This window comes from Rhodnius prolixus, unplaced genomic scaffold (assembly GCF_049639745.1).
Source record: "Rhodnius prolixus isolate KJV_2025 unplaced genomic scaffold, Rpr scaffold_4, whole genome shotgun sequence".
NCBI lineage: Eukaryota > Metazoa > Arthropoda > Insecta > Hemiptera > Reduviidae > Rhodnius > Rhodnius prolixus.
The window spans coordinates 12,081,006-12,105,308 of NW_027411614.1; the positions used below are offsets into that span (position 1 = coordinate 12,081,006).

At 34.2% G+C, this 24,303-nt stretch overlaps 1 protein-coding gene and 1 long non-coding RNA gene across 8 annotated transcripts in view; one reads left to right on the forward strand and one right to left on the reverse strand.

Moving 5' to 3' along the window:
* The window catches only part of caps (capricious), an 810,649-nt gene that overhangs the window by 708,518 nt on the left and 77,828 nt on the right, over nucleotides 1-24,303 (reverse strand). The window lies entirely within an intron of this gene.
* Nucleotides 763-6,138, forward strand: LOC141456418 (uncharacterized). The gene is made up of 3 exons (XR_012459749.1): nucleotides 763-1,074; nucleotides 1,298-1,447; nucleotides 5,575-6,138. It is a non-coding gene; the product is annotated as an uncharacterized lncRNA (long non-coding RNA).

Here is a 24,303-nt window from a genome sequence, read left to right on the forward strand (position 1 = left end):
TATCCTAGACTTAGGCCCGGGTTAAATCCATGGACTTTGTATAAAAAACTACCGGAAGTGAAATTTCAAGGCAAAATTTGTGTTACCATTGCAAAAACATGACAAATATTAGTACACGAACAAATGGTCGGAAAATAGCCAAATAAGACACTGCAAAGGCAATAAGACTAAAAAATGCTGTCTAAAATGTAAAAAGTAAGTATGCGGGAAATTTGCAATTGAGAAGCCTATAATTATAAAAAATGATGCATAAAAGAGTAAAATCTACGAGATATATTTTTAATCAAAAGAAACTATGCTTTTTCGTAGTTAAATAATTATTATCTTCATTCTAAAATAAGAAATTTAAGTGATTTTAAAGTCCGGTCATTTGACCGGTCATGGTAGGAATAGTTATGCATAAATGTCGGTAGGTTTAGTGTTAATTTGAATTATTATTTAATTTATTTTCTTTTATATTTCTTAAAATATGGGTTAAGTAATAGTTTTTGTTCCCTGTTTATATTCTTTCTTTTATTTTACAAGATTAGTATTATTATTATTTTTTGCTGTAAATACTGTACTCATTTGAATGGCTTGTGCTTCACAAATAAATAAATAAATAAATAGTTATACGTAGGGCTCAAACCGATGACCTCTCCATCCTTGCTGTACCAAACAAACCCGTCCAACTCAAAACTATTAATACTCAATGCTATCCTCAAACCTAACATATGTTGACTTATAGACTACTGCTTTGAGGTTCAGCCATGCCTACAAACATACGAACTGTACAGACATTTCAATCAAAACCACTCCGACAGATAGCTGACACTCTTTTCTATGTGACTATCCTCACTCTTCACAACGACCTCAACATCCCAATCATGAAGAACAACTCGCCAAGACAAAATATCAGAAGTTCCATGATGCTTTTACTTGCTCTAATCCTCTTGTACTGAATACTCGCCTTCTCGTATCATTCCAGACAATCCTCTTCGCCGAATGAATCGTCAATGGCCTAGAGACTTCCTTAAGGTCTTAAGATTATTATCATCGTCATCATCGATACTCTATAGAGTGGTCTACCGCCAGGTAATAAGAATTAATTTATAGCAATGCGATTAGTTCGATAAGCTTTCCATTGTGGGTGAATCATTTATACTGCATACAGAAATTACTGTACATATTATCTGTGTTACAAGTAACAATATCTTTATTACATAATCAGTTGGTACAAAGAAAAGCGTTTCAAGCTATTTATTTAAAGATCCGCCAGTCAGGTTAATTATTACATTGTTTTCTATTTCTTTTGTAGGCAACCTGTACCAAGCAACTGAACCGTGTTCTATCTGGTGGGGATTAAACTGTGCGCTGTGGGATTCAACGGCCATTATCTGAGTTTAAACATGGTCTTTCTTGGATCAATCCAGTGATGATTATTGCGTAAACTGTTGTCTTCTGATTGGTAAGTAATGTCAATCTATAAAACATTCATAGTACTTAAATAAAATCAACTTATAAAAGTTTCAAAAAACGTAATCATTTGTTATCTCTCCGCCAAATCAAATAAACTAATCTATCCTCATTAACAGTGCAATTTAATAATATTTTAATATTTTTTATGAAGAATCTTACTTCTTTTGATACCCTCAGAAGATAATTTTGGTTTACTGACTTGTTTTCAAGTATAAATTACAGCCGTAGTTAATTAATGATTACATATGTTTAGGATAAAATAAAAAAATTATTATTTCTGCATATGAACTTGCTCACAGCCTTCTAGATTAGATGTATGTAGCAAAAGCCTCAATCCTCTCAGCTGGGTTTGACATTATAATTAATGACTGAGGGTGAGTTTAGAAGCATTGGTTAATGTACCGTGATGTTCAGTCCGATAGCAACCTATCAGTATCACCTAATTCAACTTCCCCTATCCCCGGTCCTCTTAAAGTACCCCTTCCACTTCACCTTTGCTGCAACTTCGCCAAGTTCTTCTTCCACCTCTTTTAAATGTTCGTTCAATTTTTTCTTTCATAATTTAATGTATTCTTAGATTATTTATTATTTTTATTTTCAGACAAAATTAAATTTAAAAAAATGACTAGTAAAAAAAGTGCAAATTTAATTTAGAGGAGATCTGAACAACGTGTTAAGTGCATTTACAGACTAATACATTTATAGAGTAACTAAAAGCGACAATTCGGGATAAAGCGCCTTCCTAGTTGCATTAATGATACAGTTCTAAGCGAAGATAATGCAGTTCTACGTACTTCATAAAGATTAGTAGGTACTAAGAGAAAATAGAGCAAAAGATGGTCTGAGGATGCTTTATCTTACTCAATAACCTGGGCAGGTACATCACTGTCAATATAGGTACCCTGCAGTTGGAGCCGAGCATGTTGGCGTGCGGGTGATTGAGTTGGTCGACAACCATCAACTCTTAAGGCGCCAAAACATCATTCATGGGCGCGTGAACATTTTCTCCTGAGTAGGCGACGGACATTCCTCTTTGAGGAATTGAAGAGCGATAAACAGGTCTGCAGGAACACACTCTGAAGCAGGTTTCCTAGACTGGTGGCAGGCTAAGATCTATCTGGTTATTTATAACCGTAACAGATCTGAGGATAAATTCTGCTCAAACTGTTATTGTTGACTCGAGAAAGGTTTCCTCAAGAATAGAGACAAATACTGGGTCAGGAAGTACTTAATAGCACATGCAGATTTTGCAGGGAGATTTTGAGAAAACTTAAATACATCTCGTAATTAACTTTGTTCTCCAAAATTTAGGCGTTTCTGATGTAAATCCTATAGCTGCAAGCAAATATCGAAATCCTGGTAGAAAAAATTCGCTTTAAAAAGTGTATTTCTCGCGGATAGCACCAAGAGCTGCAGATCTGAAATTAATTGAAGAAAGTATTTATTTGGTTGAAATAAGTATTAATTGGCCAGTAAAAATTAAAAGGAAAGATATTAGCTAGGCAGTTAGCGTATTGGATTCCCACGCGGAGATCTCGGGTTCGAATCCAGCTGTTGACCTTTAGATTTTCTCTTCCTAGGAGCTACATTACAGCTCACTGTCGGTTGATGGTCAGTGTTGTCTGTAACGAGGGAACACTGAGAGGCCAACAGTGCACTGAATAGTGCTGCACGAGACCGAGACGAGGCGAGACTTTATGCAGTCTCGATCTCGGTCTCGGTCTCGGTCTCGTCGAGATATCTCGGTCTCGGTCTAGGTTTTTTGAATTTTTGTTTAAGTATTAAAAGCGGTTTGCTATTAATAATCTTTTCAAAAAATGTTATTATTTTCTAATAATTATTTTAATTTATATATTGGTAATGAAAATGTGTGTAAAAGAAGACAACTACTTACACTTCAATGCATCATATGTTACTATTACTGTTATATATCTTTATATAATTTCAAAAAGATGTTAAAAACGCGCCAAATGAAAGACCCAAATAACATATCTGCCTGCTATAACAAGTCGATTCGTGAAATAAAAAATACACCTCCCAACAAACTTCCCGCTCCATTAGTTATGGCTGTGAAGATAAAGAATCTGATGATTCACCTTTTGACGACGACGACGACTGCATCAATACTTTTGCACCATTTGCTCAAAAATCAGCAAATATCACCGAAGCATGGAAGGCAGAAATAATTAATTACACCAAATTAGACCAAGCACCAGTAGACGTTGACATTTTAGAATGGTGGAAAACACTTGAGAATTCCTTCAAAAATTTGTCTAGAATGGCAAAAGATATTTTTAGTATCTGTGCAACTTCAGTGCCATCGGAAAGATTATTTTCGCAAGCTGCGATGATAATGACCAATAGAAGATCTTCTCTAACTTCTGACTCAGTAAAAGCTCTTTTATGAATCAATACTTGGGCAAAGTGTATCTTAAAAACGAAAATTTGTGGCAATATTTTTTAGGTGCATAGATAGTCTTTTTTTTCAAATTCATTAATTCTAAAATATAATTCAAATAATATCTAAGTTCAAAGTATTACATTATTAATAGTGAAATTTATGAAATTGAATGAATGAATGATATGAATAGTGAAATTTAGTGAATTTATGTAAAAATTAGGTAATTCGAAGGGGGCCGCCACGGTAGCCGAGCGGTGCGAGACCTGCGAAGCTAATGTGTATTGTGGTACTGGGTTCGATTCCCGGTCTTAGGCCTTGGATTTTATTTAATGGTTAATATGAGAAATTTACAGTAAAGTATGTTTGCTAGTCGCCTCCGTCCGCGACACTTAATTGGTAGTTGGACGTAAAGCCCCGCCTGTAAAAATAGGCGATTACTTTACTTTGCTTACTTTACTTACGTAATTCGAAGTCAAATAGATGTATTAATATTGAACATATATAATAAAATCGTATCTTTTAATAATTAATTCAATACCCGTAATGATTATTTATTAATAAAGAACACAGTTTTATAATTTTGTAGCTAAAAATTAATATTTGAAAACCCGAGACGAGACCGAGATTTCACGACGAGATATATATCATGTCTCGGTACCGAGACCGAGACCGAGACCAAGATTTGTCTCGTTTCCCGTGCAGCACTAGCACTGAAAAAACCTCTGGGCGCCAATAACCTCAGATGTTGGCGCGCCTTAAATAAAAATAGTAGTAATAACAGATTTCTCCAAAAACACCTGTGGCAATTTGTTTATAGTTAAATTGTCCATTATTTGGCGATACTGCCATTTTTTGATGCAGAGTTAAGACAAAAGTTGAAGAGAATGTGAAAATGAGATTTAGGTCGGTTATTGGTTATTGGTAGGCAATAAGAAATGATCATATTAACTGCAGGGTTGTCTTTGTTATATGGCTGTACATACACACGCCTTTATGCATATAACTGAACTCGTGGAATTCAGCGGTGAATTATGTAAACTTATATAAGTGATAGCCAACCCATGTAACAAACTAGTATTCTCCATTAAACAATGGTATACGCAGTTCTCGATCATTTATTGTTTAAGCAAGATCACAATACAATAGCTGATAAAAGATAAATAAAGCACATTTATTTGCAGTAATGAGATGTAATGGTAATATGAAAAACATCAATTATTTTAAAGAATTTTCTGTAGCAAGATTTTACTTTTATTTTGATGATAATTTTATTTTAGTAAGAATTATTGTATAAATTTTGTAGGAAACTGGAGATCTCAATGTTTGATTAACCATTTCCATAGCATTAGAATTTCAAAATTTAAAAATAAACCAGAATGTTACTAAATATTTAGAATATTTCATTCTAACCAAGAATGAAACCATAATGGAAATTAAAATAATAATGAAATCACAATAATGACATTGCAAACGAGACCCTCCGATGCCTCCGAGCTTGCTAAAAATCAATGTTTTCCTTCAACATGTTTCAAATAATATCATTGTAAATGTTTGTTAAAATAAACGCGTGTTTTCAATAAAAATTCAGAACTGTTTTCATAAAAATGCATAGAAACGCTGAAAGTTTGAATTCTAAATTTTAATTTTAATTTTTTTTGTTTTCTACAAAATAAATACCTAATTATACTCACTTTTTTTTCTTTTTTTTTTTTCAGAACCTTGTCAATTTTGAGCTCAAACTATCTCGTTGCCTTTACAGTGCATTGTCCTCTCAGAAATAGTATCATCTCACTGGAGACGATGCTAACCATACTAGACAATGAGCTGTAGAGACTCGTGAGTTAGCAGAAAACAGGAGAAAGAGATCGAATCTCTGGGACTCATGAGTGTGAATCCAGCCGATACCGTTGACTTCATCTTCTCTTCATGGTAAAAAGCAGTATTTCCACTCGCACTCCATAAACGATTAGCCACAGTAGATCTTTTAGATGGCTGTGTTTGGACTTTGGTCCCATTCCATATATACTTCTTCTGTAGGCTATTACAAAGCAACATTAGTTTCGTTCTCAATGGACCTTGAAGGATGTGTCTCCGCGGATATTTTATTTTGATATATAGCAATACTTTCTTCTTGGTTCAATAAAAGAAATGAAAAATATTTCTTGAATTTCGTTTCTTTATTTGCTTTTTCCGGAGGGTCACCTACATGCCTCCCTGCAATACCTATCTCTGATCTTCCCACACATTCTCAGTTGGCATTGTCCCACCTATGCATAAGAGGCTACTACTTCTAGATTCTGTTGTCAATCATCCTTCACAGCCCATAGTACCTACAAAAGAGTGCAACTTTTTGTAAATACATTTTTAAATTTTATTTTAGATAATGATGGTTTTGGTTTTTGGCCGTTGTTATTAGATTATCCTGGCGAAATTATTGAGATGCGGTCAATTTATTACCTTCTTCAGGGGATTACAAGATTTGTGAACTTAAATAATTCAACTATATCACCATAACTTTTTCAACAATATTTATTGATCGAACCCTCAATAATTTCCTTAGGATAATTTTAGACCATTTTATTTAGATCTTCCGCCTTGATCCTACATTAATCTCATCGGATTTTAATTCATGTTTACTTTCAAACGAGTTTCGATAAACGTTTCTCTCTTCATAACTACTGCTACGAGGGTCGTTTGAAAAGTCCGTGCAAAAATAAAAACTACTTAATTTTTGGGGGTAAACCTTTTTTATTTTTCAACATAGTCTCCTTTTAGGCTTATACACTTCGTCCAACGCTGCTCTAGTTTGTTGATCCCTTCCGAATAATAGGATTTGTCCAAGTCTGAAAAATAGCCATTCGTTTCTGCAATCACCTCCTCGTTTGAATAAAATCTTTTTCCCGCCAGCCATTTCATATTTCATATTGGGGAACAAATAGTAGTCCGAGGGAGCCAAGTCTGGAGAATAGGGGGATGTGAAACGAGTTGGAACCCTATTTCCATTAATTTTGCGACCACAACTGCTGAGGTGTGAGCTGGTGCGTTGTCGTGATAGAAAAGGACTTTTTTGTGGGCCAATCGTGGGCGTTTTTCTTGCAGCTCGGTTTTCAAACGGTACAATAACGATGAATAATATGCACCTGAAATAGTTTTACCCTTTTCCAGATAATCGATGAGGATTATTCCTTGCGAATCCCAAAAGACAGTCGCCATAATCTTTCCGGCCGAAGGAACGGTCTTCGCCTTTTTTTGGCGCATATTCCCCCTTGGTAACCCATTGTTTAGATTGTTCTTTGGTCTCAGGAGTGTAGTGATGTATCCATGTTTCATCCACAGTGACAAAACGACGCTTAAAGTCCTGCGGATTCTTCTGGAACAGCTGCAAACCGTCCTTGCAACACTTCACACGATTTCGTTTTTGGTCAAGCGTGAGCAATCGCGGCACCCATCTTGCGGATAGCTTTGTCATGTCCAAATGTTGATGCAAAATATTATGTACCCGTTCATTCGAGATGCCCACAGCACTAGCAATCTCACGCACCTTCACTCTTCTGTCATCCATCACCATATCATGGATTTTATCAATGATTTCTGGAGTAGTAACCTCAACAGGGCGTCCAGAACGTTCAGCGTCACTTGTGCCCATATGGCCACTCAGAAAATTTTGAAACCACTTATAAACTGTTCTAATCGAAGGTGCAGAGTCACCATAATGTTTATCAAGCTTCTCTTTAGTCTCCTGAGGCGTTTTGCCTTTCATAAAGTAGTGTTTAATCAACACACGAAATTCTTTTTCGTCCATTTTTTGAAAATCACTCGACTTCCTCGATTCAAACGAATGCCAAACACAAAGAAATAGACCGATCTGGCTGAAACTTTGTGTGTGTTCTTCCAAGAGAAGCTACTAACTAAACATATCCTCGATACGCGCCAGTAGTGCTATCTCTCTGACTTTGCACGGACTTTTCAAACGACCCTCGTAAATAGGAACCAAAAACATCAGAAATAAATTTCTTTGAACTCGAATATACTATTGTTGTTGATCTGGTAACAGCTTGTTACACACTGATTTACTTTCTTCGATCGGGCAAAGTTATTGTCTAAATTACCTTATTGTCTCAAATATGCATTCAAATGATAAAGTGTTATGGAGGAAATCTGACAAAGAATCATAATTGTTGGAAAAACCTGGAGCCACTAAATAAACTAAACAGCTTGCTCAATACTGTCCTTGCGTAAATACCAAATTACAAAGAATGCACACTGCTGCAATTATCCCGAGTAGGTCGCAACATTACAGACTGGTATTTATGCAAATGAATCCCTGACCAGATGATAAAATACAAACAATTATGCAGAGAAATATCTTGGCAGGTTAGTAGCCCACGACGCAATTTGGATGATCGCCTCTTGAATACAGGTAATTAGGGAACAAAAGGATCCTCATCTTGTTTTTTATTACCAGGCGCGCCACTTACTGCATAGTCTAACCTAACACAATATATGAATTCTTTATTGATTCAGAGATGATTAATAAAAGTCAAGGATACATTTACGAAGACTAATTCCTACTATATCTTCTATTAATTCCTTTTATTTCGACATGGCCTCAAAATATTCCAAACTTCTTGCAGCCTACGAATATAGCATTTTAGTTTTAACTAAAATTGCGAAAAATTAACTGCCGATGGTCACTACTGAAAATGCATGAAGAATAAAACTCGTCATAACACAAAATTTTACACTTTTTTCCATGACGAATATCTTCGTAATAAACAGTTATTGTTGAAGAGAACCTATCCTGTCGGGAGATGGATGCACCCAGAAATTGCTGCCTTATTGAATCAAAAGTTGGGAATAACAAACCAGGTACTCGAGCACCATGTATAATTAAAAATAAATATTCGTTTTTAAAAGTTTAGTGTAAAGAAAAATGACCGAAAAAAAAATAAGAATAAAAATATGGAGAAGGTGCTGGCCGAATTTTCCGCTTAATGTAGGCACAATATTGCATTTCATGAACAGTTTTCTCTATAAACAAGTTTTCTAATAAGAAAACAGTATTTTTAATAACGGAAATTTAAAAATAATAATTACTATTAGAAATTACCCTCACATCTTTGATACGAATTTCATCTCTCCCACTGAGTTTATTTTATTGACTCAGTTGCCTTGTGAGGAAACTACGCAGGCAATAATAATAAGAGAACGTAATATATTGCCCCACTCTTTTTACCTATGATAACGTCACCCTGTGTGTATATTTTCAATTTTGAATCAGCGCAAAAAGAGGAAATTAATATTAGATATACATGAATGTATACGAATTTCATATTAAATATTACACTGTTGCGCTGTCAGTCACAGTTATGTGAATCATTTATTCATTAAACCAACCTTAGGGCGTACATTATGTATTTGCTTAAATACAAAATCATGCTGCACCTTAATTCTATTTCACTGTATCATACATAACCTTCTTAAGAGGAAATTATTGCGTTCGAGCAGATTTTTAATTTTACTGGCATTATTCTTTTTGTGGTTTTCTGAGTTCAAAAAAAAGTGGCTCAATTATAACATATTGTAACGAAGTTGACCTGGGCATAGAAGAAAGGCCTAGATTGTTCTAGGGGTTGAGCGATCAAAGTCAGTAACAAACCGCCACTGCATAAACAAAAGGGCGGTATCTACCTGTGACAGAGAAGAAAGGCCTAGATTGTTCTAGGGGTTAAGCGACCAAAGTCGGTATCAGGCCACCACTGTGTATACAAAAGGGCCGGTCTTTACCTGAACTAGAAAGGAAAGGGCTAGATTGTTCAAGGAGTTAGTGACCTGTGTAAAAGCCAGCTAATAGAAAGGCCTCAGTTGGGGTGGTGGCATATGTGTTTTCCCAGCCAGTGATTGACAGGTAGGAGCGAGACAGAGAGTAGGAGGAGGGCGGCCCCAGCTGAGGTGGTGGCAGTATGTTTTCTCCAGCCAATGAACATCAGGAGGGCGTGGAAACTTATGCTCAGAGAGTTGGAGGAGGGCAGTCCCAGTTGGAGGGAGGCACGCAGTTAAAAGGAGGCAGACACAGCTGGAGAAGTCAGTTCTTAACGAGTTTTTAGAGTTCTTAACGAGTTTTTACAGTTTTAAGGAGTTATTAGAGTTGTTAATCAGTTTTAATCAGTTAGTCTTGAGTGAGTCTTGGAGAGACGTTAGTTTGGAGAGACACTTTGGAAGTGACAGTTTGAGAGAGTCAGTGTTGCGGAGTGCTTCAGAGATAGCTAGTCAGGCGGTTAGTCAGTTAGTGAGTAGAGCTTTGTTTGTGTAGCAGAGACTAGTGCAATTCGGTGCAGTGCGGACCAGGGGTCAGTCGTGGAACAGTTTTGTGGCGTTACGTAGTGAGTAAGTAACAGTAAACTGTTGTGACTGTTGTAAATGGTGACTGTAATGAATAGCGTTAGTTGCCAGTAAATGTTAATGTGAGTAAAGGTAATGATTTAATAAATCAGGTTTTTACTTACAAACTTTAACGAGTTTTATTATTTAATCAAACCCACATATTATTAAAATAACTAGTGGCAGGCACTAGTTGTGTAAGTAAAGTTCTTTCTTAGTAAAAGGACAAGAAAAACTTTACAATATTTTGAGATACATTCTCAAACTCATCCAGGGATTCGGGATTTAACCCATTCCCTACCGGAAAGTTTCACAATAATATGCCCAAAAAATGTAATTGTAATTGAGGGGTGTACACATCCACAAATTTCCCGCTTAAACACTGTTTAGAAACATGAATCTATCTATCATCTGATTGTAAACATAATTTTTTAATCTAAACATTTGACTCAAGTTTATATAAGTTTAAAGACGGCTGAAAAACGGATTAAAAGCTAAAAATATAAACAAGATGGAAGTTAGTTACACCTGATTGATTGCAGAGACTGTAGAGAGCGATGGAATTGGAGGAAGATGTTGATAATGATGAAGTACTTTATTATTTAACATTCGGCCGGGTTTATCTGCAAAATCTAGGCGTAAGCCGTAAGGGCAAACGTAAGAGAAATGGCTGTTTTGTTGTTAGTATATTAACTGAGAAACTTTGATAGTTTTTTATGGACTGAAATTTATTGTGACTATATGAATTCGAGAACATGAAGTTGGCTTGACTAGAGGTCTAGTTGCAAACGTCAACAGCTGTACCATTGCTAGATTTTCGGATAAAAACTACTTACTTCCAAGCGTAAGTTTTATTAGATATGAATAGACATGAATGATACTTTGTTAAAAACAATATGGTAACCAATGCACTGTACAATGCTTATCACTTTAAATGCTGTTCATTTACTTGAGAGAGAATCCAAATTGCAAACTTGTCTATACTCTCATATTCCGTTAATTTGAAATAATCCTACTGATGTACCTTCCAAAAATGAAGAAGTCTACATCAACAGAAGTAAAAAAGAAGATATTTTGAACTGGAAGATTTCAAAAACGCAATTGTGATGATTTGACAGGATCGCTGTCAAGAAACCTGAAGAAATAGTTCAAATAACGTTCTATAATCGAATGGAACATTCATAAAATGTTATGTTGGAGGATGAAGGCAGTTCTGTTAGCGACAATATTCAAATGTTGAAAATATAGAAGAGGCGATAAGAGAGAATGACTGAGGCTACCAGCATTCATGCATATATGAATAAAGATAGAGACAATCGTAGGTAAGGTCGGGTTGGGCAATACGGCCGGGGACAAGCTAGAACAACAGAGTCTCTGGAAGGACAATGGCCATCTCTTGAACAAGGAGTTGCTCGTGGTAATGGTAGAATCATCTGTGGACGTAGTCACAGATATAAATTCATGTATGTATACTGGTATGTCACACCCCCCCCCCCCTCTTGATGCATTATACATGCTTCCTTCGCATAAAACATCCACCCATGGACTTACACAGGAGCTGAATAAAATATTATGTGTAAAGCGTTACCTATCCGAAAGTATCGGATGGATCTGTAACTTCAACGTGCAACGATTTTTAATTGAATAATTATAATTTTTGTTTTAAATAAGATATGTGTGAGTTAATAATTAGCAAGTAATAAGAAAAATTGTCCAGGTAGAAAGAGAGACGCTTTCAAAATATCCAACATTCAAATGCTGGGACGTTGATTTGAAGAATCTCATATTCATTAATATCATTTAACTATTTTTATTTCCCAGTACAAACAAAAAAAATGTATAATTCCGCGTTTTTCAGCTTAAATTCAAGCGCTTCCCCTCTGAATAATATAAAATTCCAGCTTTAAATTCTAAAACACTATAAATACACTAAACGTAAAAAAAAAAAAATCATTAGTTTGTATTTTTGTTTCAAGCAGGAGCGAAACAGTTGCAGTTGCAGTAACTATAGTAGCAGTTACAGTAGTTTTAGCAGTAGGAGCTTTAGTAGCAGTCGCAGTGTTGTAAAAGTTGTTGTAGCAATATTAGCATTATCAGATTTCAGTCAGATAAGTTGATCCAATTTTAGGACGCGTTGGGGTTAATTTCAATTTCTCATTTTGACTCTTGCGCTCCTCACTGCTGTATGTAAATCTTCTTTGGTTATCTAGAACTTTTCTTGTCGGTCTTTGTCCAACTCAAAGATCATTCGAAAAAAAAACAAACGTTTTTTAAAAGGAGTCCTAAATAAACGAGTAATAATATCCCAATCACCTGTTTAACTATAAATCTGAAACCAATTCCCAACTGTTGATCTAAATAACAATGTTTTGAAATTTTACATTGCCATATTTGGTAAAGAGCAAGCATTGATCTGCTTCGAAATAATAAGTACTAAATCTATTGCAGTAACAACTTTGATTAAGTTCTGTTCAAAATATGTGTTAACATAATTTAAAAATTAGTCTCTTCTGTCTACTGCTTTCTAAATATGAAGTGAAGAAATTGTTTTGGATTTTTTCGATCCTGAGCTGGATGAAGTCGTATTTCTCTGAAGGTAGCTCTACAGTATCCTGGTTAGCAAAGGCACCAATCAGGAGAGATCTCGTTGCTACTTGTTTCCTCATTCTTCTCACTGGTTTTCTCACAGAGCATTTATTAAGAGAAAATACGGATGAAATAATACTTAAAATATACCAGGTTACAGAAATTAAACATATTTTCTTATTAGTTTATACCTGTATAGGTGGAAAAATATCTCTAACAGGAAAGGTGTCATCAGCATCAGTTAGATATATTTTCTTTGTAACTTACCTGTTGGATGAAGAGAGTATCTATAAAAGTTGTATAAAGTGAATATTATACTAATGAAATAGAAACTGTTATAGAGATGATATTTACATTGATCATATTTTCACTACATCAGGAAATCATGTTTGATCTTGTTCTTCAAAAGAGCGGAAACTACTTTGCTATGCAAATTAAAACATACTTATATAAGAAGAAAGTTAGGGGAATATGATGGAGATAGGGTGGAAGGAAAAGAAACTCCAAGAGTCTGCTTAGTCTATTGACTTTATAATTTCTTTGGAGTCTGCCTCCTTAGACCCGCTCTAAGCGTTTACCTTTCTGTAACTGAAGATCCCAAAATGAGTAAGGAACAATTAAATCTTAAAGTGAAAATACAATTTCTTTCAGTGAGCTGCTCAATTTTATCCAAAAAATAAGTGACGAAAAGTTACTGTAAAACTTTCAGTATTACTGAAACTTAACGTTGCGCTATAATTATGCATAAAATAAAGATTAATTTTTCAATTTTCCACGTACTTCTTAGGCACATATTAATCCAAACCATATTTAGACTCTTAAACACGTATAGTGTCGGGAAATTGGATTCGCTTTGTAGGCCGATCAAGCCAATAAAGAACAGGTCTCACTGAAGACTTATAAGAAGGTGTATAGATAAAAGTTGAGGATGTGAGCCGACCGCTGTGGCGTCCGTTATTCAGAGTTTGGCGATCCTAGTTCGTTGTAAAAGAAGAAAAAGGTAGTTGGACGTTAAAGACGTCAATGCGCTCAAAAAAAAAAAAGTGCAATTAGTTCCATTCGTACGCGGATGTCGCTTTGATAACCCTCTAAGGGAAACTTAAGGAAGCAGTGATACTTTTCTAGGTCCTTGAACGTCAAAAAACCCAGTTTATCTGAAAAAGCTGATGTTTTGACGAAAGTGGATTTCTCTCAACCGTTTGGTATACCGAAAAACGTGTGGTCCACCAATAGTAGCTATTGAATTGCCAGAAACAAAGATTAGAAATTAAAAGAACATTAATTTATACAGCAAGTTAAGCCTAAAGATTTACTTTAAGATTATTGTAGCAAGAAAGATCTAAGGAACACAGGGTCGCTAATTGCCGGACATGTACCAGGACTACCCGTTAGTTCAACAAGAAGGTTATGTGCCAGGCATAGTGTTCACAGTGTAAGACTAAGAAGTACAATAGCTCTCCCAAACGCTTTGAAGGCCTATTGCCGCTGTCATCTCTGGCTGGCCGCTGTTCACGAAGACTAACCAGTGTAGGTGCGCTAGCGTTAGTTGAACGCTCATATTTATTGTACGACTTGTACTTGCCGTGCAGTTGTAAAAATTTTAAATAAAAAAAAAGAATAAAAAAAATTGAAGAGTAGAAGTGCCTATTTGCCCACAGCTACATGAATTACTACAATATTATTGGTGATAATCGATTTCACTGGTTAAATATATATTTTCAACGATAATTTTAGTAATTGAATGAATATATTTCAACTGCTTGAAAGCCCCTAGTTTTTTTTTTAATTCAATTTAATTTAAATTGAATTTTAAATTAAAACACTCGACGACAATGGCATCTACTTGTTTGGAAATAAATTGCAAATGTCTGTCAAACTGTTAGAATAGCCGGGGATAGGCTTTCTATTTAATGTACTGACCAAACCCATCAACCCGGCCGTGTAACCCAGTTTAATATAATAAGAAGGAGATAATACTTTTAAAGAAAAATATCCAATTTACATAAACGGATTTGCGAGCAAGAGCGTACCTAGTGAATAATGCATTAAGCATATTCTATGAAAATAGCATACCACTTGTGACTACATATGGGTAAATCTGTATATTGTTAGCATACGCTTAATGTTGTATGTAAAAAAAAGAAAAAGAATACTGGTAATATACAAGAAATGGGAAAGAAAAATCCTTTTATATTTTATCCCATTTTCCGACTTATAATCTTCAATTTTCTACAAATATGGAATAATTTAATCGCCACTAACATTATTTCAGGAACACACTGTTTCATTTCTTGCAATGGAAATTTAGAAAAAAGACTAATATTATCTTTTCAAAAAAATTCTTTTAAGCGAGCTTTTATGGAAAAGTGCAAGTACATTACGGGTGTTTCAAAGAGGAGATTGATTAGCCAATTCTTTAAGAGATCTTGGCGTATCTTCAGCGTAACAACACTTACTTTGAATACCACCAAACACTCTGCAAGATCTTGAAATATTTGTATGAAGCTATTTTGTCTTTAGCTCTTTCTCACCCTCTGTATAAATCACCCACAAAAACGTACACGTGGTACCTTAAGGGACTTTACCCTTTTTCTTTATGCTCTGGAGGCAGAAGAAATACTCAATTCACGTTACAAACGATTGTTTAGGTTGTGAGGAAATTATATTAGGAACAGGTTATCTTTGGAAGAGCATTGGCTTTCTTGTAGTCCGTTCGTCAGGATTGTTTTAAGTCTGAAATGAATTAGAATAATTCAAGGCTTCCGATCTAAAGACGTTTGTTGTTTTGTTTTCTTTAAGTTAACGCTAATATAAGCGAACAATGAATTCTCAAAACACCTAATAAGAATACGGTTTACCTATCAAGTAAAAATTATTAAAATGATTGTTTTGAAAATCTAAACTAAAACGAATTTTATCTCTACAAAATATTAAAAATTTGTCAAAGCATTATATTGTATGTAAAAATCATCAATAATAGAATACGGATCAGTTCAATGGTTAGTGCTCTCGATTCTCACGCGTAGCTCCTGGGTTCGAATCTACCTGATTGATATTAGATTAGCTCTTGCTAGGAGCTTCCTACAGCTATGATATAACTAGAAAACATTAGGCCAAGACCAGTTGAGTAGTACAAAAAATAAGGCGTCTATTAAATGTTAAAGCATCTTAATTTTTTTGGTTTAATATAGTTTTCTAATTTCATTTACTTTTTTATTTTATTTTATTTATTTATAATGCTTTATAGAAATTACATTCTGTAGCAAAGAGCAAGAGAGTTGGCCTCTGCTAAACAATAAAAAATACATTGGAAACAAAGATAAAATAAAATACAAAAAATAATGAAATTTTCATAAGAAACAAAAATATAAATATTACAAGAGCAAAAAACAAAAATTCAAATGACAATATTAATTGGTGTTGGTGCTAATCCCTTCATATAATTAAGTGGTTACTGAAAATTCAAATTTATTTCTAGCAAGAGATATCCCTATAGCTACCAAAAATACAGTTAACAAATTTTAATCTCTCATCCAACGCACCTGCCTAATAATAAAAAATACTTTTCAATTTTAAATTGTCAACAATATCAAATAGTGAGAGGAAGGGATCAGAACTGGCAATTAAATACTTGTGAAGCCATTTCTCCCTTAACTTTCCATAATAAGAACAGCTTAGGACAAAATGTGAAACATCATCTTTTTGATTACTAAAACAAGTAAAACAGGTTCTATTAGGATAGAAATGGTGTTTCACACCATTGTACAGAACGGTTGGATACTTATTGCTAATTACTCTAAACTGAACAATTACTTTGGTCATAACAAAATTACAATTAAGATTAATAAGCGCATTATTCTGCCCTAGAACACATAATAATCGGTAATTTGAATTGTACGTTGAGTTGATTACCACATCGATATCCCTACTGAAACTATTATTAGAAAATTTTAAATTGAGGTCTTTTAGATGACAACTATCCGCGTATTGCATCTGCCATACGTCCTGAGCTCCAATGGAGAACAGTTGGTCCCTCAGGGAACCAGCCCAATTAAAGGGAACATCAGAGTTAGGCAAAAGTTCCACAAGTCTGGAATAACACTTTCTCAGCAATGAATCGTTATCCGCGGATAACAATTTAACCCAGAATTTCAAAACTCTACTAAAGACTCTGACCTTAATGTGGAGACACTCAGATTCGAGGCGGACATAACTATCAGGTGTGTGAAGTGGAAGATTCAGGAGCAACTTCAAAAAACGCGTTCAACTTGAGCAAAATAATTTAGCGCCCAGATTTCTGAGGAGTATAAGAGCACGGAAGAGATCATACTGTTATAAAGAAGCATTTTAGATTTCCAACTGTCAGATTTGTAAAATGATAGAACGTTTAAAACTCTCGGTATCGCAACAGAGCTCTTGGAAACAAAAAACTCGCATGCTAATCTGAATTTGCCAGAGGAAGCAAGAGGTACACCTAGGTATGTGAAGTTACTTCTAACTTTTATTGGGATACCATTATATGTAAAAGAGGAGTGTTTCCTGATGCGGCCAGCTCTGTTAAATGGTTCTATAACTGTTTTTGAGGTATTCACTACAAGCTCATTTCTTTCGCAGTACTTAGCCAGTAACGAAAGTTTAAATTGAGCATCATGCCACGAATATGCAAAGATAGCCAGATCATCGGCGTACAGCAACATCAACAGGTCTGACTCGTTATTGATGCTAATACCAGTAGCCCCATTAGAACGGAAAAAGTCCACAATGTCACTAATAAAGAGTGAGAATAGCAGAGGACTCAGCAATTTCATTTACTTATTATTGAATAATAAGCTGTGAAATCTTTTTAAGTATTCTTCAATAAATTTCTTTCAAGTCACTATTTATTTCAAGAGATGGTAGCTCTTACAAAAATATTGCATCTTAAACCCCAAATCAGAAAAGTGATAAGACTTCTTCTCATTGCATTCTAGGTTATGAAAGTATCTTGAAATTTATAAGAATTTGTATAAAATAAAAATTTGGTTAAAACTGAAAATCCGATTAGAAAAGCGATACTTTTTCTCTTACTTTAGTAGATTCGGATTTCCATGTGGTGGCTTTCGACCTAAACCTAAGATCGGAAGCGACAATATGTTAGTTGCTAAACGTATTACCAAGGTTGATAAAGAGTTCAGTTTTTGATTTATACTCTCTAACTCACATTTTGATGAGTTATCAAAACTTGAGTTTTGGTATAAAGCTCAAATTTAAAAATTTAACATGACTCCAGTTCTTTTTCTTACTCTAGAAGTGAAAAAAAAAAATTAGTGGAAGTAATAGTCAATAATTTACGTTTCTTGTGTGATATTGTAAATATTCTTGGTTATGTTTTCCTTATTCTGTATACGATGGAACTATTTGTTATCAGGGAACACTAAGTTATAAAAATTACTTGTATAATTTTAGATTATAAAAATGTTTAAGCTTGCTTGTTCATTTCCTGCAGAAAAAATTTCGAAAGCTTTAGGAAAAGATGTTCCTTTACTAAGTCGAACATGTAAAAGTTTCAACATATGGAAGAATCCGTGATATCAGTGGTCATTGTGAAAACGGTTTGTTTTTCCACTACTAAAACACAGTGGAAAAGAGATTGTGGAAGAAGAATAGTGAAGGGATTTCTCGTTGATGGTAGTGTCCAGAAAGAGAAAGAGGAGAGATATGTATGTGAGAGGATTTTCGAATTGTAGGCGGGACACTAGCGGAGGAGGGTACAGTTTGAACTGAGCATGAAAAGCAGGGCCACCAGGAAAGGGAACTTTAATACCTGCCATAAATCTGGAGACATTAATGTGTGACACTAGCCGTAAATCACGGAGGTCCTCTCATGCAGAACGTCATTGGAACAGACTCGCGCGTTTCCTACAGCCACTGACACAAACAAACGCGAACCATTTATAAGCTTTCACACATGCAAACAAATGATTACATATTACATTCACATACATATAATAAACATGCACACAAATACACAAATGTATGCATCCCTTGGATTACAATAACATTCTAATCCCGGCTATCATCTGTCACATAATTATTACATATCCATCAGATGTTGTCGTTAACTTTAAATAAATATTTTATGTAATAACTTTAACTGTTTACTAATTAGTGTATAATTTGAATATGTAAATAAATAAAGAACAATTTTCTTGGTGTATACAAGCCTCTGTTTACGACATAATTTAAACAGTCGACAGGCAGGTAATATCGTGTTACACTCATTGAAACTGTCAAATGGTGATAAAAAAGATTTAAATCATTTTGTTAAGTCAATATATTTACGATTTTGCATTCTGTTGAAAGTATATATTGGTCTCGATGTTTACATACAGTATTAGCTCACTGTGTACACTCCTGAAAAGTTATTTTACTTTACGTTAACCTGTTATTGGATCGTGGCAATGTAAATATAAATATGCTCTAAGCTTTGACAAGTTTTCAATATGTTGTAATGAAAGCAATCGTGTTTATTTTTGGAAATAATGTTTGCACTTTAAATGTCAAACGTAGATTTAAAAGTATTATGTAGAAACGGCATGTCTGTATCCATACTTATGATTATTATTCGGCTATGGCAGATATGGCCAATAAGTCGCCTGCGATCGACGCGAATTTATTCTGGTTTTGGTTCTACATAGTTATGTGAACCGGCCTTATTATACGATTTAAAGTTAACAAAGACTATCCATCGTTCTTTACTTACTGATTACCGTAATGAAGATTCCTCATCATTAAATTTGAATGGATATACACCAAATTTTGATTCCTTGGTTAGAAACATGCAGACAGAGGCTTCTCATTAATGATAGAACAGTAAGATAATGTAAAAATCTGTATTTTTCCTGCAGTTAACATATGCAGGACTTATGTACTTATGTACTTCTCAGTTAATAAGTACAATAACAATATTATTAATAAGATATTATGATTTAATTATTATTTATTACAAGTTTTTGTAATTATTAAATATCAAAATTTTCAGAGAAGTTGGCCACCCCTAGGCTATGTATATGAACCTAATAGTTTCTCAACGTGGGCGACCTCGTTGAGGTCGATTGGTTGTCAAAAATCGACTTCTGGAATCTATTCTACAGATAGATTCCAACAGAGTCGCCTAGAAGGCACTCCGCGTCCCCATGGATCTATTGTGGCTCCCACTACTCTAGAGCTCACTCTCCGTTTAATCAGACTCTTAATTCTGGAGTGCGACTCTTAGCTAAAGCTCACAGGCCTTGGTTTTTCCTCCCCGAGAAGTAACATCCTTTAGCCAGACGTTGAGCCCCCCTACAACTGGGGGTCCAGTTTCTAGCAATTGTAGCTAGTTACCTCCCCATTGTATTTTTTTACTTTTGTGTTTTATTGCTACTTTATTTAAATAATGATTATTAAAAACTAAAATGGTTACTTTTCTTTTTGTTCCTTCTCCAAAAATTGACATTTGAGTAAATTAGTAGTGAAAAGTCGGTTACGCAAAATCCAGTTTTCTGCATTTACACCCCTCTGTTCGGGGTAGGGTTTTATTAAAAACCAAAAACATACATATGGTCTTGAAGCTCTTGTTGTAGGATAAAGGATAGAAAAGTTACGACCGTTTTTATGCTGAAAAACGCGAATATCGACGGAAAAGTTAAAAACGCAAATATCTTGCGTCCATATTGAGAATCGGGCCAAAGTAAAGAGAATATTTTTTGTTGCATTTGAGCTGCTGAATCACCTCCCGAAGTTTCGACCACTCCTCCGTATACACCCTGTATATGTATATTTTTTGGAAGACTTCTTTGTCGAAATTGCAATAAATTTATCAATGTAATGAAACTGCGCTAATCAGTAATTTACGTATAAAGTACAAATTCTCCAAAGAAAAAGACCTGTTCTCTTATACGTAGTTAATGGTCTCACAGTTTTAAATAAATATTTAGCATTTCCATCATCCTTTAAGCGAACACATAATCAATCATAAATGATTGATTATTGCAACAACTGTACTAATTCCCGTCAGACAATCAACTGATGGTGGATTTTCACTTCTATTAAAACCAATCACCAACTTCATTACCGTTTCATTTCGCTTCATTAGAGCCTCTTCCTGGAAATAGTGGATAACGGCGATGAAGAGAGAGAGGAAACGGATAGTAGTACGTATTCCTCCACTTGCTAATACTCCCTTCTCCTGAGTACTGTTTGACATTGATGTACTACATTAAAGCATCATCTTGTCTGCTGATAAATAAGGTTTTCATTAGCAATTGCAAACTTGCGACTTAGCAAAAGGAAATTAAGCTATGGAAATTAAAGTTAACGAAACTTGAATTATGGAGTCTTCGCTCTTATAGGGCGCAGCTTAAATGGAATTAAGGTCACTATTCTTAAGATAAGATAGTAAATTTTCGTTTAACGAAGGCAGATCTCTTTAATTCTACAATTGAACACGACCATCCTTAACGTAGAAGCAGACTGAAGATATTACACTAGCAGTACACAATTATACCACTATTTAAAAAAATATAAAATGAATTTGGGCTGTAAATGATTGAAAAATGTAACTAAAATCAAATTCAACAAATATTTTAGTTGGAGCAGTTATCAATTATTAGTAATAAACATTTTTTTGACTAGAGCAGTGGTTCTCTGGACATTTTTCTTGTAGAACAGTTAAATTCAAAAATTACTAATGTACTAATACTAATACTAATTGGGGTATTGGTGAGAACGGCAATGTCACTCGCATTTCCTGCCGTTAGTTTTCCAGTTTTTTCCACATCTTTTATTTTAGATGGAAATCGTACGAGAATCATATTCAAATTTTCAACGTTTAAGTAACGGGTTATATTTTTTATATAAAATATTTTTATTTATGTATTTAGGATGAAATCAAGGAAACAAATAATTACTGTGTTACAATATAACTATTAATAATAGGTCTGTGATACGAAAAGTACGACACAAATGGCATACAAGATACATCGAGATTTCTGGTAAATGTTAAATCAATACAGGTATTACCTAACGTTGTCGGAGAAGTTTCAATATAAGACAAATTGAACTCGCTGAGCATGAAGTCGGGCTATGAGCGGTTTTGTGAGACATCAACATTAAAGTCTCCAACTATCATAATTGGTGTAGTAAGATCAGGCTCGTAATCGGGTATAATTTTAGAGATGATTTCGGAATATTTTAACAACGATCGTAACATAAAGAGTTTAATTTCTGCTAACGCTGTGCCCGGATGGATATACACACACCCGAGTACGAATTTGAAGATGCCATTGGCTTTTTTCGTTTACATCACCAGCTTTTGCGTCTTTCATTTCCAAATAAATTTCCGAAATGTCAATGTTAACTCTATTACAATCAGTGAAGCTATTGATGTTGACTCCACCGGCTTTGCGACTTTTACCATTCGATTGTTCTTGAGAAGCCCTTTCCAAGCGTATACGATCTCTGAATTTGGTTTTGGCTTTTCGACGCGTAAAGGCCGACATTATATATTTTTGATAATATTTTTTTATTCTAACACCTTTATTTTATTCACTGTCACTATTATACACAAATGTTTTATATACAATCGATAGATTGTGACGACAGCTGACGATTAAAACTTAAACGAACATCGTAGCTTCTCCGAGTCAAAAGTTATACTATATAATTGCAAATCTCGATAAGCTGCAAAATTATCTCAAAATGGCAACGCTTCCCCCTCCACCGCGCGCGATGTGTCACAGTCCTCGCTTATCGTAATGAATTCTTTGATCCTTTAGCTATCCAGTGGTCTAATTTAATTTTGGATGTAGACGATAGATTCGAAACTATAATGCCATACTGTATCCCCCGATTTTGTTATCATTAGATTTTTTGGTTTGCCACCATATGTTTCAAATTTAAAGACGTATTCACGTCAAAAGTTCCCATAATATGTGATAAAAATTTTTATATGTATAAATACTGGTGTACATTGGTATGTATTGATTTTTGAAGATCGCAAAAACAAACCTGCAAGAAATGCGCAATATTTATATCAAATTCAGAATTTTCCCAATATATTTAATTCTTTGTTAATATGATACTGTTGATAGATACGTAAATCATTCTGAACTGATATTTCGGGAAAAAGTCAATCCCACTTTAATCTCCCAAAATGTTTTCTGAAAATAATGTTTAAAAAGTTTTAAATACAGAAAATTTGAATAAAAAAGTAAATATACGTACCTACATCAAAACAAAGTTTAATTTCCGTTTGGAAGATCTTAATCGGTGACATCGCTTTCCACGGAATAACCAAATGAAAATAAAGTTTAGCTTCCATATTATTTTTGAGAATTCAGTGATTCTTTCGTTCTTGGTATTTTGGTTTTGATCTGATTGATAAAATGATTCCCTTAAAACTGAACACTTGCTAAAGAAAATTTACACCAATTTATTTCATGAAAATAATTTGAATTTTACGTTTTTTTTATAAGGTAACACTATAACCTTTTTAACTGTTATAATTAAAAATATCTAATTATTTATTAAAGTATTATTTTTATTTCTATATTCCTTTCAATTTTTATTTTATTTTTTAATATTCGTTTTTTAATTATTTAGATGAAATAAATTTAAATAAGCTCATTAAAGTTTTACAGAAAATATTTAATAGCAAAACTTCTTATATCAAGGAAGCACAATAAAGTTTTTCCACTCACTAGGGAGGAAAGTGACACACACTAATGGGAATTTCCCCCCACTAGTGGAGGTAAAGTTGGGCATTACACAGCTGATTTTAATTGAGTAATGAGAACATTCCTACATGGTTGCAGAAAAAATAATTATTTTTAAGAAGATTTGTGTTCTCCGCGGCCAGGGTTAAGTTGCAATAACCAGAATCAGCTAGGTAGTAATGTCTAGATCATTTTCTGCCATTTTTTTGGGTTAATTAAGATTCAAATGAGGTCATTGGTGCTTGGTGCCATTTTTAGTGTACCGGACAGTGACCTCTCGTTACAAACAAACTGATATTTTTTTAATATTTTTGCTAGTTTAATCTGATACAAGCACCAACTTTTTTTATTTTTGTAGTTGTTAGTTTGTTTTATGCTTTGCCATGATTGTATTACAATGAACTGGCTATGAGTGTCATTTTGCAGAGGACGAGCATATTATCAAATAGATGTCAATCAACTATTTGATATACAGCTGTCAGTTCTGTATCAAATTGACAGATTGCAACTAAACGGAGATTCTATGTAACACCCAACTGACCAATAATCAATAACTTTTTTTTCAGCCTTTACAAGGATATGAAATATACTTGAACTACTTGTCTATTTGAACTGGTTACTACTTTAGTAAAACATTTGATTTAAGTTTCAAGAAAATTGTAAAAATAGGGGTACATTTTAAGTAGAGAACTTATGAACTTAAAATTCAAAACAAATAAAAAAGAATGATGTGTTTATCCA